At 34.7% G+C, this 13,343-nt stretch overlaps 1 pseudogene; it reads right to left on the bottom strand.

Annotated features, from left to right (window-relative positions):
* LOC137774077 (alpha-N-acetylgalactosaminide alpha-2,6-sialyltransferase 6 pseudogene) overlaps window positions 1-12,876 on the bottom strand; it is a 137,495-nt pseudogene extending 124,619 nt beyond the window's left edge.
* Window positions 12,877-13,343: the final 467 nt, after the last annotated feature.

Raw genomic sequence — 13,343 nt, 5'->3', positions numbered from 1 at the left:
TATTCATCTTCTTTATAAGGTTATGGCGTGCATTTCAATTGTGTTAAAAAAAAAGCAAAACAAAATCTGGAAAATGTTACTTTGCAATCAGAAATGAGATACCAATTACTGCAAGATGAACTTACTCATATTTTTGCTTTTAATATTTTCCTGAAATAATGTATTTCAAGATTCTTACCAATATGTTCATTTTAAATATGTTCTCTATGGGACAAAAGAAAAGAAAACTAGGCCACAGGGAGAGAGTATAAAAGTTGCTTCACTTTTAGCTTTACTTTTAATTGTTTCCTTCCAAAGACTGTAGAATTTGAAGATATTTGAGATTCCGATAATCCTTTAAAATGCAAATTTATTTTACATTTTTCTTCTTGGGAGTTCTTTCCTAATCTAGCAGCTTTTAATAAAATAAGCATCAAACAGCAGACTTAGGTGTTGATTTGTTTTGATTAACGTATTCTCCCCACTACAACTTCTCACTGCTTTTCATTTCATGGAAACCTTTGCTAATGACACAAATGACTCCTGTCTAACATTTGAAATCTCAGAACTGATAGGCAAGGGAAGGAAAGTGAATGACACGCTGAGTAAGCCAGAGTAGGCTAAATAATTTGCCATAAGTACGATAAAGAAAAACAACTTTGCTTTCCTCTTAGCTGCCTCTGAATTCTTAAGAGCAGAGCAAATATTATGTGAACAACACCATGAAATGGAATGAGGTGTGATGGCTAGATTCCCAGCAGAAGAATTGTGTGAAATAAACTCTATGACCAGCGATCTTAAAAATAAGAGTGAAACTGACATAGCCATTTGGTAGCTCTTCACTGGTGAACGTGTCTCTTTATTACATTTGTCTTTTATCATCATCGTTATTATTATTTTTGTAATATAATCATTTATCTATTAGCATAATTTCTTGGTTGGAGAAAATTAATGTCAGAAACCAGAATGCTTTGCTTAATTTTTACCCGACCCAGTGCCAGTCAATATTCACAGAATTCCCAGTGCCCTGTCAGTGCTCTTCAACCCTTGCTCTCGTTGAGTCTTTCTTAATTGACTCCACGGAAGCAAATCCAATTTCTGCTCTCAGCCCTTGTACACATATGTGAAGACTGCTAAATTTAAACTATTTCTGCTCAATTTTGTGCTGTCAACTCTTGACACACCAGACAGAATGAGATCACCGGAATTTGCTTTATGTCTTATTTTAAGATCATGTAATTGGAATGATTTTGTGCCATTGTTTCAGGATAGTCTTAAAGTGATATCCTAGAGGTGAAAAACAAATACATTATTCGACTCCATCATCCAATCTCTCTGAAACCACCTTCTTTGCTTTGTCTGCCTGACTTGATTTATATATGAGATATAAGTGTCAATAACTTGTTTTTGATGGGTGCAATACTGCCAGGAAAATGGATATAGTTGAACATTACGCTATAAAGAGGGGCATAAAATATAATTCAGATGGGGTTCATGACACTCGTCCCTCATCTGACACACATTCTTTTCATTTCCAATTTCACTGGAACAGGCAAAAAGAATGGTTTCCAATCTGTCCCACCTCATAAAAATAGACCTGTGTTTAATTCTTCAGGACCTGAAATTATCCTTTGGATATTGTCAACCAGTCATCCTAGGAAAATGTTCCTGGCCAAAGTAATAGAAATATTCTAGGTATTGAGATGGCTAAAATATTACTGTTACCTTGCTTTTAATGATTGCACAAAATATTGCAGAAAAGCAAATGTGATGATGATAGTAACATAGCTTGCCACTTCTATTTTTTTTTTTTTTTATTAAATTGTGCCATTTTCTCAGTAGTATATGGCGGTTTGAGAATATAACATTTTTTTAATAGGAAGAGACCTAATCACAGACCCTGATATATATGTTTTAATATAGTAAAGGAACTGAGTTTGTCAAAGCCGAAAGCCTCATTTAGTTGTAACCAAAGATCTTACATAAAAGATGTTAGTTTTATTTATGATTATAGTTCATGATGGATCATCGAAGTTTCAATTAAAATCTTATTTTGGCTTTCTTGATCAGCAAGTTGGATTATAAATATTATATCTCTAGAGCACAGCAGCCTGATAGAAAGTTAGCTGCCTAAATTTCAGGCATTTGGACATTTTCTAGCAGAGGCCATTAATTATGTTGCATCAAGCTTGTTATGAATAAACTGAATGTCCTTACAGAAATTAGAGAATACTCTTCAAAAACTTGGGCATTGAGTGAAGAATGATTTTTAATTCAAGGTTACTGGGGGAAAAAATTGCAGGTCATCTATTTCCTTAAAAAGCCTATTGAAGAGATAATAAAATTTATAATTTCTCTGTCCTAGGCTTTGGAAAAGCTGAATCTGCATCATCTCATGCATGTTCTACATACACTAGCTAATAAATGCATAATTCCAAATTTGGCAAAAAACAATAAAATCTAATATGAAGCTTATTCTTTGGGGCTTACTCAGAGAGGTTAGTTATTTTACATTTATATGAAATTTTTTACGCTTTCTTTCTTCTGTTCATAAGTGACTCCTTGGAAGCTACACACTATGCTTAAGGCTCTGCGGACCATATGTGTGACTCTGTGTGATCAAAGAGCCTCATTTGGTGGTGAAGTCATTGGACTGAAAATCAACCACCATCAACATTAAGAGGATTGTCAACTAGTAATTAATGTCAATTAAACTACTGTGATTGTTGATGGATTTTTAAAAATACTATATTTTAATTAGGAAAAAATATTTGAATCACACCTCTCTCTCTTTAAGCTGTTCAGCCATCAGTAGGGGAAACACAGGGCAAGGATTAATACTTACATAAATTGTGTTCTTGCATAAACATAGTAGCTACTGAGAGCAGGAATGTTCTAGAATAGAGTATTTTCTAACAGGTGTTTTGGCTGATTCCCTCTAGCGATAGGTTAAAGATCAACTCTGGCTATTGAACATGACCAGTTGTAACAGGTAAAAGGTGAATTTGTGTCTCCCTAAGGGAGACACTTCATAGTTAATTTTTTCCCCTGCATCCCTCCTCCCCTAATGGCAGCTTGACTGACGCAAAACATAGTTTCTTTACGTGTATTCTCAGAAACTCCTTGAGCAAATGAGTAACACCATGGTGAGGAATCCTCCTAGGCTTGAAGCCTAATGCAGACAAGGAGAATTTCTTAGCAGACAGTAAAGAATTGAAATAAAGAGAAGTGGAGGGAGTAGAGGCTATCGATATTTCTCAAGCATCTACAACATCACAGACACTGTGTTAGAAGATTTATGCATACTGCTTTAGTTAATTTTCAGCAGAATCGTGAGTTAAGTTTTCCTAGTTCATTCTGCGAACGGGTGAAAGGAAACTCAGAGAGGCCAAACAATTTTCTTAAGGCAATACAGTGAGGAGCCAAAGTTTATTTGACTCCAGTTACAAGAAGAGTGTCCATGAATTTTTTCCATTATACGATGCTATCTTAAAATTTATAAAAATATGTTATGTTTCTCAAACTGTAGCGTGAGGAAAATGCAAACTAGTACATTTTATAAATATGTAAGATAATCTGCTTTATAAGACCAGTGTGAATATTTGTCTGCTGAAAACCTCCACACTCTACCCATATCCTTCATTTGTCTTAGAGTTGGGCATCTTTCTCACTTGGATACATTGCTTTGGAAGCACTTGTGTTAATGTTCACTAATTTTTTTTTCCACTTTCTGTCTTTTGTTTACCTACTTTTTGACTCTTGTTAACAACCCCTACAGGACACTAAAAAAAAAAAAAAAAAAAGGAATTAGTGTTATTTAATGCTATGAAAAAGGTATTGGGGATTGAAAACAATACCCTCATTAATGGATTGATTTTGCCTGTAGATTCCTATCTCTCTGACAAATTTGAATTGGAAGTTGGATTCCTTTGGGACCCATCACCATAGATGCCATCTGTATGTTCTAAAACTTAGCCTGTGTACTTAGGTTTATAAGCTTCCAAGTTTTTGTAAGTCTAATTGCAGGTTGTCTTAGTCTCCAAGGCACATTAAAATTGAAATGGAACTTTTCTCAAAGTGCTTTTTTTGGATATTGACATAGGAGATCAACAATGGTTGCCTAACGGTTCCTCAAGTTGCAGGGTGAGTTTGCTGTCACCTGCACCAAAAGAAAAAAAAAGAAACTTAGGTAATTTGTTCCTGACCTACTTGTGCCTCTGTCAGATGAAGCACTATTATATAAGTGAGAATGCTTCACTGTCTGATTTCTTCTGTTGAAAGTGCAGCTAGATAACCATCCTTTGTGATTCAAGTATTTGAATAATCACTATGAGATGAAAAAGTACCATGTGTTACATAAAAGCAAGTGTAGATATAGTATATAAGTAGCTACAAAAATTTTAATATCAGTAATGTGATGTTGGAAGAGTTTGCTGTCAATACCATTTATATGTTAAATGTATTATTAGTAGATAGATCTACTAGAATCTTGATATGAATTTCATGTGGATGCTGAGACTCTCAAAGGCCAAATTAGGCTCTATGGAATTGCAAATCTCTCTTTTCTATTGCCTCATTAACTTCATGGTAAAGAGTGACATTTATTATCTGGAAATATATTTTTTTAAAGTGTGTGTGTGTGTATGTGTGTATGTGTGTGTGAGAGAGAGAGAGAAAACTCAGTTTCCCTCTTCCTCCTTTCTCTTATTTTTCCAGCAATCACCTTTCAAAAAGGAGGAAGAAAGTAAGAGGAGGAGGAGGAGGAGGAGGAGGAGGAGGAGGAGGAGGAACAAGGGAACACGTTTGGCCTCTATAATTTATAAAGGTACACAACTCATCCAGGATTTGCAGAATTACATAAGACTAGGAATCAATCATTTTGAAAGTCTTTGTTATAGAAGTTCTTTACTCAGTCTTTAAGTCTTGTGACTGAAGGGGACCTTTCTTTCCCATTACTCGTCTAGAGAATGTTTCAGAGTCCAGCCCCCCAACCCAAAAAATGAACACATGTCTTTCATGAGCCTTCTAAATCATCTTCTAGATATGAAGTCACCCATTTGCACTTATTGTGAGATATGGGCCTTAAATCACGATTGGGACAAGGAGAGAGAAGGAAAGCACAGTGAGGTAGTGGCCCATTATTTATCACGTTATCAAGCCGTGTAATCGAAAGAAGTCATGAAGACTGAGGATAGAGAAGTAATGCATTTTTAATAAATAAGAACATTTCTTCCATGTGGCACAGGAGGTGAGGACAAACTATGGCTTTTTTGATCTAGAATAGGTGGGCAAAATGTTCAGTTTTATGTTCTAGATGCAATCATACTTCAAGAATAGGAATTAAACTCAGCATTTATTTTGTCCAAAGTCAATAGACGGATACATTTCAGAGTATCACAACGATTTCTGGGTAAAAAATTCTGCCTCTATAAGCAAACGAACTAAATTAGACAACCTTTCACTTTTAGATGGCTTTGGTTGTTTTAAGTTCTTTGTATGATGAGCTGAACTTTTGCCTTTCTATAATTTTTGTACATTTTCTATTGGCTAAAGATACATAGAACAAACTTAGTTCCTAGCTGCAGTCTACCAGTGTCTGAAAATATATGACATTCCTCTTACATTGTACCTAAGGTTCAAGTATGCAGGTGCCACTGGGGGTCATTTGTAGTATATTAGCTGACAAGCTAGAAATATACTTGTATCTGCTGCTATTATAGGCTATTCCACATTTCTACTCTGAGATGTTTTTGAAGTTGATAATATCAAGTGTCCTGGCAATTTTCATGTTGCTGTAAAACTAGGGACATGGTTTAACTGATTTGTGGTACAGGAAGTTAAACAATTGTGTTTCGGGAAAAGATTGTCCCTTTTAGGGACAGAGAATAACCTTTATCTAGAGATTCAGTTGTTATGTTCATACTAATGTATGCAAATAAAATCAGAGTTTCAGTAACTACTGTGCCTCTAAAAGGTCATATTCTTTTAATTAGAATCAAGCAATTAATTCTAAATGTTTCCCTATATTTTTCCGGAAGCATTTCCTTTCATTACCAAAAGCCTCAGATTTCTTCCCATTCTATTCTTTTAGCATATGAAATATAAAAATTTGTGCTTTGGTTCATCCTGGAATTAATTGCCCCTCCCTTCAGCGCATATCAATTCAATGTGGCTCTTTGGGATTTTATGGCTTTTAGTGCATGTAATACTTGTTGATATGTAATGTTAGAACAAACTGAGTGTTTGTTATGATCTTGACACCTTGAATCCCATGCCTCTGACTTAAGTGACTAGGAAATTACCAATAACAAAGCCTTACTCTAGCATAAATTTATTATTTTTAATTAGTTAAGTGTAAAGAGGATAAAACCTAAAAATGTTACCAAAAACTTCCCTGCACTAAGAAATATAATTAAGCTAAAATTCAAATTCAAATTTCTTTAGCACTGGAGTGCCCTCAGCTTGTACGTTGTTTTTAGTTTTTTTTTAAATTTGATTGACAATAGCCAAAGTATTATTTAAAAATGACTGACTTAACATGCTGGATTACCTTTCTTTTGTTACTACTTTACTCTCTCCTCCCTCTCCACTTTCGTGCTCAAAAAATATTAAGAATATTACTCATTAATGCTTTTATTCATTCCTTTAGTTATCCACTCATGTTTTCAGTCAACACACATTTATTGAGTACCTACTGCATGTTAAGCATTAGATGAATGAGCTTCTTCCCTCCCCACAAGGAGTTTCCAACTCACTCTCCTGTAGCCTGTGTAGATAGGAGCCAGGTCTGAGCCACTGCTTCTGTGAGCCAAGCTTTGCTTTAGAACAGTGCTTGTCAAATTGTAATGTGTTCATGAATCACCTGGGGATTTAGTTAACGCTCCGATTCTGATTTGGTAGGTCTGGGTGGGGCCTGAGATTTTGTAGTTCTAATAAACTCTTGGCTCAGGGAACATACTTCAAGGATCAGGGCATTAGATCAGAAAATAGATCTGATTCTGTTGAATTGATTTTTCTGTCCATCACAAAATCAAGACATTTGCTTTTGTAAATAGAGATCATTTTGAAAGGACATACTCATATTATTTTAGTTATTATGAATTCATCCTCTTTGCTTTTATGGCACTTATCACACTGTAGTATCTTTAATTGCTGGTGTCTCTTTTGCTGAATTTAATTTCCTTGAGAATTGACATTAAATTCTATTTAGTTAGTGTTTGTACCAACTATCATGGTGTTTATGGCTCAGTCATTATGTGATGAATGAATGTAGTAATGCTTAACACTGTCAGAGTAACATCTATTCTTACTTGCTAAGGGTCAGAAAGAGGCTTTTTCCTCTTTTCTTTTTCCCACTCTGGTCTTAATTCAGCTGGCCTTCCAAAGGAGTGAAATGTTCAAAATTGAGCTCGTGTTGGTTTTGATGTGAGGTGGAGGGACTGTCAGGATTTTGAGAAAGGAACAAAAGCAAACAGGAAGTCTTATGTTCCAGACAAGATAATATTGGAAATGAAAGAACTATTAGGTTGCCAGTGTCTCGAGTGGGGTGACTGAAAGCAAAGACCAGAGTTAATGGAGACTGGGCCAGGTAAGAAGGTGTGTTAGAGAATAGTGTTCAGAGATAGTCCCCTGGGGAAACCATACAACGAGGAAGCCACCAGCTATGCTGGAGGGATCTGACCCATACCTTATTTTCTAGTCCTGAATTGTAGTGTCACCAGTGATACGGAGGTCAGCATGGTAGGAGCTGCGGAAAGTATGTGGGTGAGGGTATAGGTTTCTACCTGACCCCTGAATGGTCAGAGTCCCAGACAGATCCTCTCACCAACCAGCCAATGGCCTTATAATTTTCTTATGAGTTTACAAAAGCAGTCACACAATTATTTCAACATAATAATAATAGCAAACTCTTATAGTCTACTTTAGTGAGTGGATAGACGTATTGGACTGTAGAAGTATATATAAATGCATTCTTTGTAAGGCACCGAACTAAGTAATTTAAGAAACATAGCATGTCAGAATTATTGCTTTACAGTTAATATAACACCATATTTTTCCTTTGAAATGTCATAATAATATTCATAGTTACACTTACTTAGAGCTTACTAGGTACCTGGGGTTTTTCTTAACGTTTTAGATGTATTAACTCATTTAATCCCTCTGAGAGACACACTATTATCACTATTTCATAGATAAGGCAATCAAGGCACAGCATGTTTGTGTAATTCTCTCAAGGTTACATGATAGTAAGTGGTGGGGTGGATTTTGAACCTGGGCAGCTTTGGTTCTAGTGTCTCTGCTTTTAACTACTACATGCCGCTGTCCATCACATAAATAATTGTTTCTCATAAACTTTGAATGTGAGAGACATACAACTAAAATGGATCCATTTAAATAGAATTAAGAAGACAATACAGTTCTCATTGAAACTGGTTAAATAAACAGGATATGGGAAGTTCAGATCCACAGAGTCAAGGATTTATATCCCTAGAAGTCAGACCAAGTGGTGCCATATTCTGTTCCTTTGTGTCAACAGTATATCATGTATGCTTCGTAAAATGGTTGCTGAGAAACGCATATCTATACGTATACAACACATTTCATGATGATTCTCTTAATATTCTTAAGGACAAAATGGGAAAATATGAGCAATCCTCTAATCTATAACTAATTGAACAACTATCCGAAGAGTATCTAGCAATGGATTGATGCCAAGCTCTATGGAGATCTCTGGAATGGGGATTCTCCACTTGGCTCTCTTTTGTTCAGCAGTTTGTTCAGTAGTTAGAATGATGAAAGAAGAAATGCTTACCACTTTTGCAGGTAATGCAAAGCTAGAAAGGGTGGCTATTAGTTTAGATGATAGCCACATGCCTGAAAAAAGATCTCTCCAGGTTGGAACTATGGGCTAAAACTAATAAAATGAAAATTTACTGAGTTATTATAAAGTCCTGTTTATTGCACATTTACAGGATAAAGAAATTTATGTCAAAATTCCTGTGGTTTTATTTGCCTACCTGCTCAATATGAGCCAATATGGTGTTAACAGATGCTTTAAAAAGTTAATGCATTCTTCAACTGCGTTAATAGAGGTAGAGAGTCAAGTTCAGGGTGATAATAGTTTCACTATAATATGAACTGCTCAGACAGTGTCTTGAATATTATATTCAGTTCTGTAGGCTGTGTTTTAAGAGTTGCTGAAAAGGTGGATTACACCTAGAGGGTGACTAGAATGTTGAAGAGATTGGAAACCATAGCATTTAAGAAATTGAGCTCATCTAACCTAAAGAAGAAACTGAATAAGGCATTATGAAAGTGCACATTGTAAAATGCTTTATTTTTCTTGAAGAGAGATGATAATTTGGTGTAATTCTACAAAGAAGTAGATACAATAGATTAGAAAGTGAAGGATTAGGTATATTGTTACAGTTATGGGTAAGAAAAGGTAGAATAAGGCACCTTGAAAATAACGTGGGGTGGAGCAAAGCAAATATCATTTCTCCTTTTTGTTATAATAAAAACTTTTTTAAAATAGGAGATTTTTATTATAAATGTAAGTTGCTCAACCCAAAACTGTCCAATTATTTGGAGGGTATAACTAAAAATTAAAATTCTCTTCCCCGTCAGAATCCGTATCACACTGACCACCATATGGCTGTCATAATCATCAGTAACACTTTCTTGCTCATTTTTTAGAAAATATCTATGCATAGAAAACATCACACAGGCATATAGACAAAAATGAATATACATATATAAATATACAAGTCCTTTTATAACACTAACGGGATCATACTGTACATGGTTTTCTCAAGCGTATATTTTGGATATATCTTTTCATATCAGTGAAATGAGACCTAGCTTAATCTTTTAAGCTGCTTAGAATTTCTTTCCTAAATACCCATAAATATTTAGGTGTTTTTATTGTACATCACAGTGATTATAAGTTTGACTATAATAGCCAACCTTGTACATAGATCATTCATTTCTTTTGTCCTAATGGTTAGAAGCAGAGATGTTAGGTATGAATGTTTTAAGACTTTTGAGATATTTTATGAAATTAATCTCAACAAAGATTGTAAAATTAAACTTCTACCAGCAAGGTGTAGATAATTCCATATATCTCCACCTGACCAACATTAAGTTTTCTCATTATTTTTATGGTTTCCAATCTTATGGATGAAATAGGGCATTTTGTTTTGATTTCTATTAATAATGAAGTTAAAATGTTATTTAGTGTGTTTATTACTCATTTATGTATATTCCTTTGTGAGTTCCTGTTCATGTCCCTTGGCCATTTTTCTAATGGATTGCTCTATTTTCAAAATACTGAATAGAATTTTTTAAACACTTAGAATTCTAACACTTGTAAATGATGAAAATAGTTTTTCTTGTCTACTATTTGCCCTTTAATTTATTTGTCATATTAGTGACCTCCATTCTCTATTATATGATAGTTTTGATTACCAACAAAAAAGGAAGAAAAGCCCCAAATAATACTCCATTAAGGAAGCCATAGTCCTTGGTTTTTCAGTAATACCTACTCTTTCCTGGATATCAGAATATATGAATATAATAACATCTAAGATTTCACAAAAACTAGTGATTCCAATTTTTAAATAAATGTAATAAAAGGAAATTTTAAAAAATCATTGGAAACCGTTCTAGATATTGAGGAGAACTTTACAGAAAGAAATTCTGTAAGTTGTTTTTAAAAATTAAAAATAATTATCATTCCACATTCATCAAAAGTCAACTTGAGATTTATTTTAGAATCATAGCTTTAACCATATAAACAAAAAGTGTGAGTTGATATTTTTAAATTTAAAATTTATGCCAGTAATTTTACATTAATGATGTGTGTGCATGAGTGTGTGCATGTGCATGTATATGTATGTGTTTTAAGTGTATGAATTTTAATTTATTTTGGCTGTTTTATCATGTGCCTCTCCACTGATATGTTTTTGGTTAGAACATCAAGGCACAAGTGTAATTGTCAGCTTTTGTGTGCTGCCTAATTGATGTGTGATGGCTAATTTTTGTACCTGAAGTTTCTGGTGGAGTGTGGTCAAAGAATGATGTATAAACTAAAAGAATCTCATTAAACTGCTAAGGAAAGGCAGTGCCAATGGGAGCATCTGTTCTCCATTCTCCATACTAATGCTGTAATAAAGAAAGAAATCAAGCATCTCACTGTATAATATTTCCTTGTGACTTTTTATAAGCAAGATTTCATTGAAGTTGAATTTTCTCTAATTGGCTATGTCATTATCAGCTTATATTTTAGTAATTGAATTGTTAGTATGAAAATCATGTACCTATCATTAAAAAGTACATAAATGTAAAAAAAAGGTTTGGACAAGAACAACAAAATGTCTGTCAAGTTACCAAACTATAAACACTACATAGACAAGGCTGACAAATGCTCAAACTGGATCCTGGATTTGGAATTGGTAATTAAGAGGACGTTAAATCTCTTTCTATGGAGAAATATAGATAAAACCAAACTTTTTTTTTTCTTTTGAAGCATTTATATAGAAGTTAAAATGACCTAAACATGACCAAACACTCATTTTCTCAAAAACTTTTACTGGACTTCTATTACGGGTCCAGTAACAAAGCTATCTTGCCTAACTTTTCTGACAGTGAAAAACTATTTTCTACCTTCATTTACAATAATTAAATGAAAATTAATAGAGCTAGAAAACAACATTCTTTCATTATCAGCTCAGCAACTATTAAACTATCTGATGACACCCAATGCTGACCAGGGTATAGGGAAGCTACACCTTGTACAATTTTAGTAGAACTGTAAGTTGATACAATACTTTGGAAAGGCATCTGTCAAAATTATCAAAATTTAAAATATGCATATTCTTGGACCAGCAGTAATAATAATGATAATAATAATTTATTTCACAGAAATAATTTATATAATTGTGTGACGATAGATATGTAAGAATATCGATTGCAGTGTTGCTTAATAGTGATTAGTTATCTCAAATAATGGTTACTAAGAGAATTAATAATAGTTACTATTGTATGGATGATTTTCAGTTTCTTCTTATATATTCTGTATTGTCTGTAAGTTTTATAATAGAAGTATATGTAAACTTTAACCTGGAATCATTATCATGGTATTTCATTTAAATATTTTAAAACCAAGAATGATATAGAGTCCATGTTATTCAATTTAAAAACTAAAAATCAAAACAATAATATAATACAGAAAACCATAAGCTGGGAATTTAAGTATTTTTTGTATACAGGAATTGAATCACTTCAAAGCTAAAGACCTGGAAACTTGACACCTGATTGGCTAATGTTATTTTGTAAAATTGAGTTACAGTTTTAGGGTAGGTGAGATTCTTGGACTGCCACCAATTGAAATGAAAACAGTATACCACTTAGTAGGAAAAGTGATGTAAGTAATGTCTCCATATGTTGTGCCGTAATTTATACCAGCGGTCCCCAACCTTTTTGACACCAGGCACCGGTTTCGTGGAAAACAATTTTTCCAAGAGTCGGAGGAGGGGGGATGGTTTCGGGATGATTCAAGCACATTGTATTTATTGTGCACTTATAATAAAATAAGTATACAACTCACCATAATGCAGAATCAATGGCAGCCCTGTTTACCAGCAACTAGATGGTTCCATCTGGGGGTGATGGGAGACAGAGACACCCCAAATGTGTTGCTTATGTCCAGTCTACTCCGTGATCTCGTTTTGGATGCTTTCACTGCAGAAAACCCTGCTTCACAAAGATAGGATGTTGGAAATGGAAGCAGGCTTTTCAGTGCTTTTGTGGCAATCTCAGGGTATGCGGCCTTGACTTTGATCCAGAACGTACGGAGATTTGAGGTTGTCTCAAACATACTTTGAAGGCCACCGTCATTTGCGATCTCAAGCAGTTGATCCTGTTCTAGCACGGACAAGGTCGATTCTGCTTATTCACAAATGGGTCACGGATCCATTCCTTCCCAGTCTGGGGGTCTTTTGTGGTTGGGAAGTAATGCTCAAACTCTTTTGAAAGCTGAGATAGGTGATCATGCACCAGCTGGGAGAAAGAAGGCCCTGGCTCAGTCTCTTTCAAAATCTCTGCTAATGTTTGAAAGATGTCAAAAATCCCAGTGTTCACTCATCGTCCCCATAAGTCCTGTCTGGCTTTGAAGGCAGCCACTTTATCTGCCGACGTGAACATGGTTGTTGTTCTCCCCTGAAGTGACAGATGGGTCGCAAGTTTTGCGACCCATTCTGTGTCACTGAAATATGTTGCCAATGGTGACTGTTCTTCTAAAAGAAATCTCTGGAGTGGCTCTCATAACTCAAAAACTCTGGCCCGTGATCTACCTGTAGAAAGCC

The sequence above is a fragment of the Eschrichtius robustus genome, chromosome 12 (genome assembly GCF_028021215.1).
Source record: "Eschrichtius robustus isolate mEscRob2 chromosome 12, mEscRob2.pri, whole genome shotgun sequence".
In the NCBI taxonomy this organism is placed as follows: Eukaryota; Metazoa; Chordata; class Mammalia; order Artiodactyla; family Eschrichtiidae; genus Eschrichtius; species Eschrichtius robustus.
The sequence above is the reverse complement of the archived record's forward strand: the minus strand, read 5'-3'. Positions and strand labels throughout refer to the sequence as shown.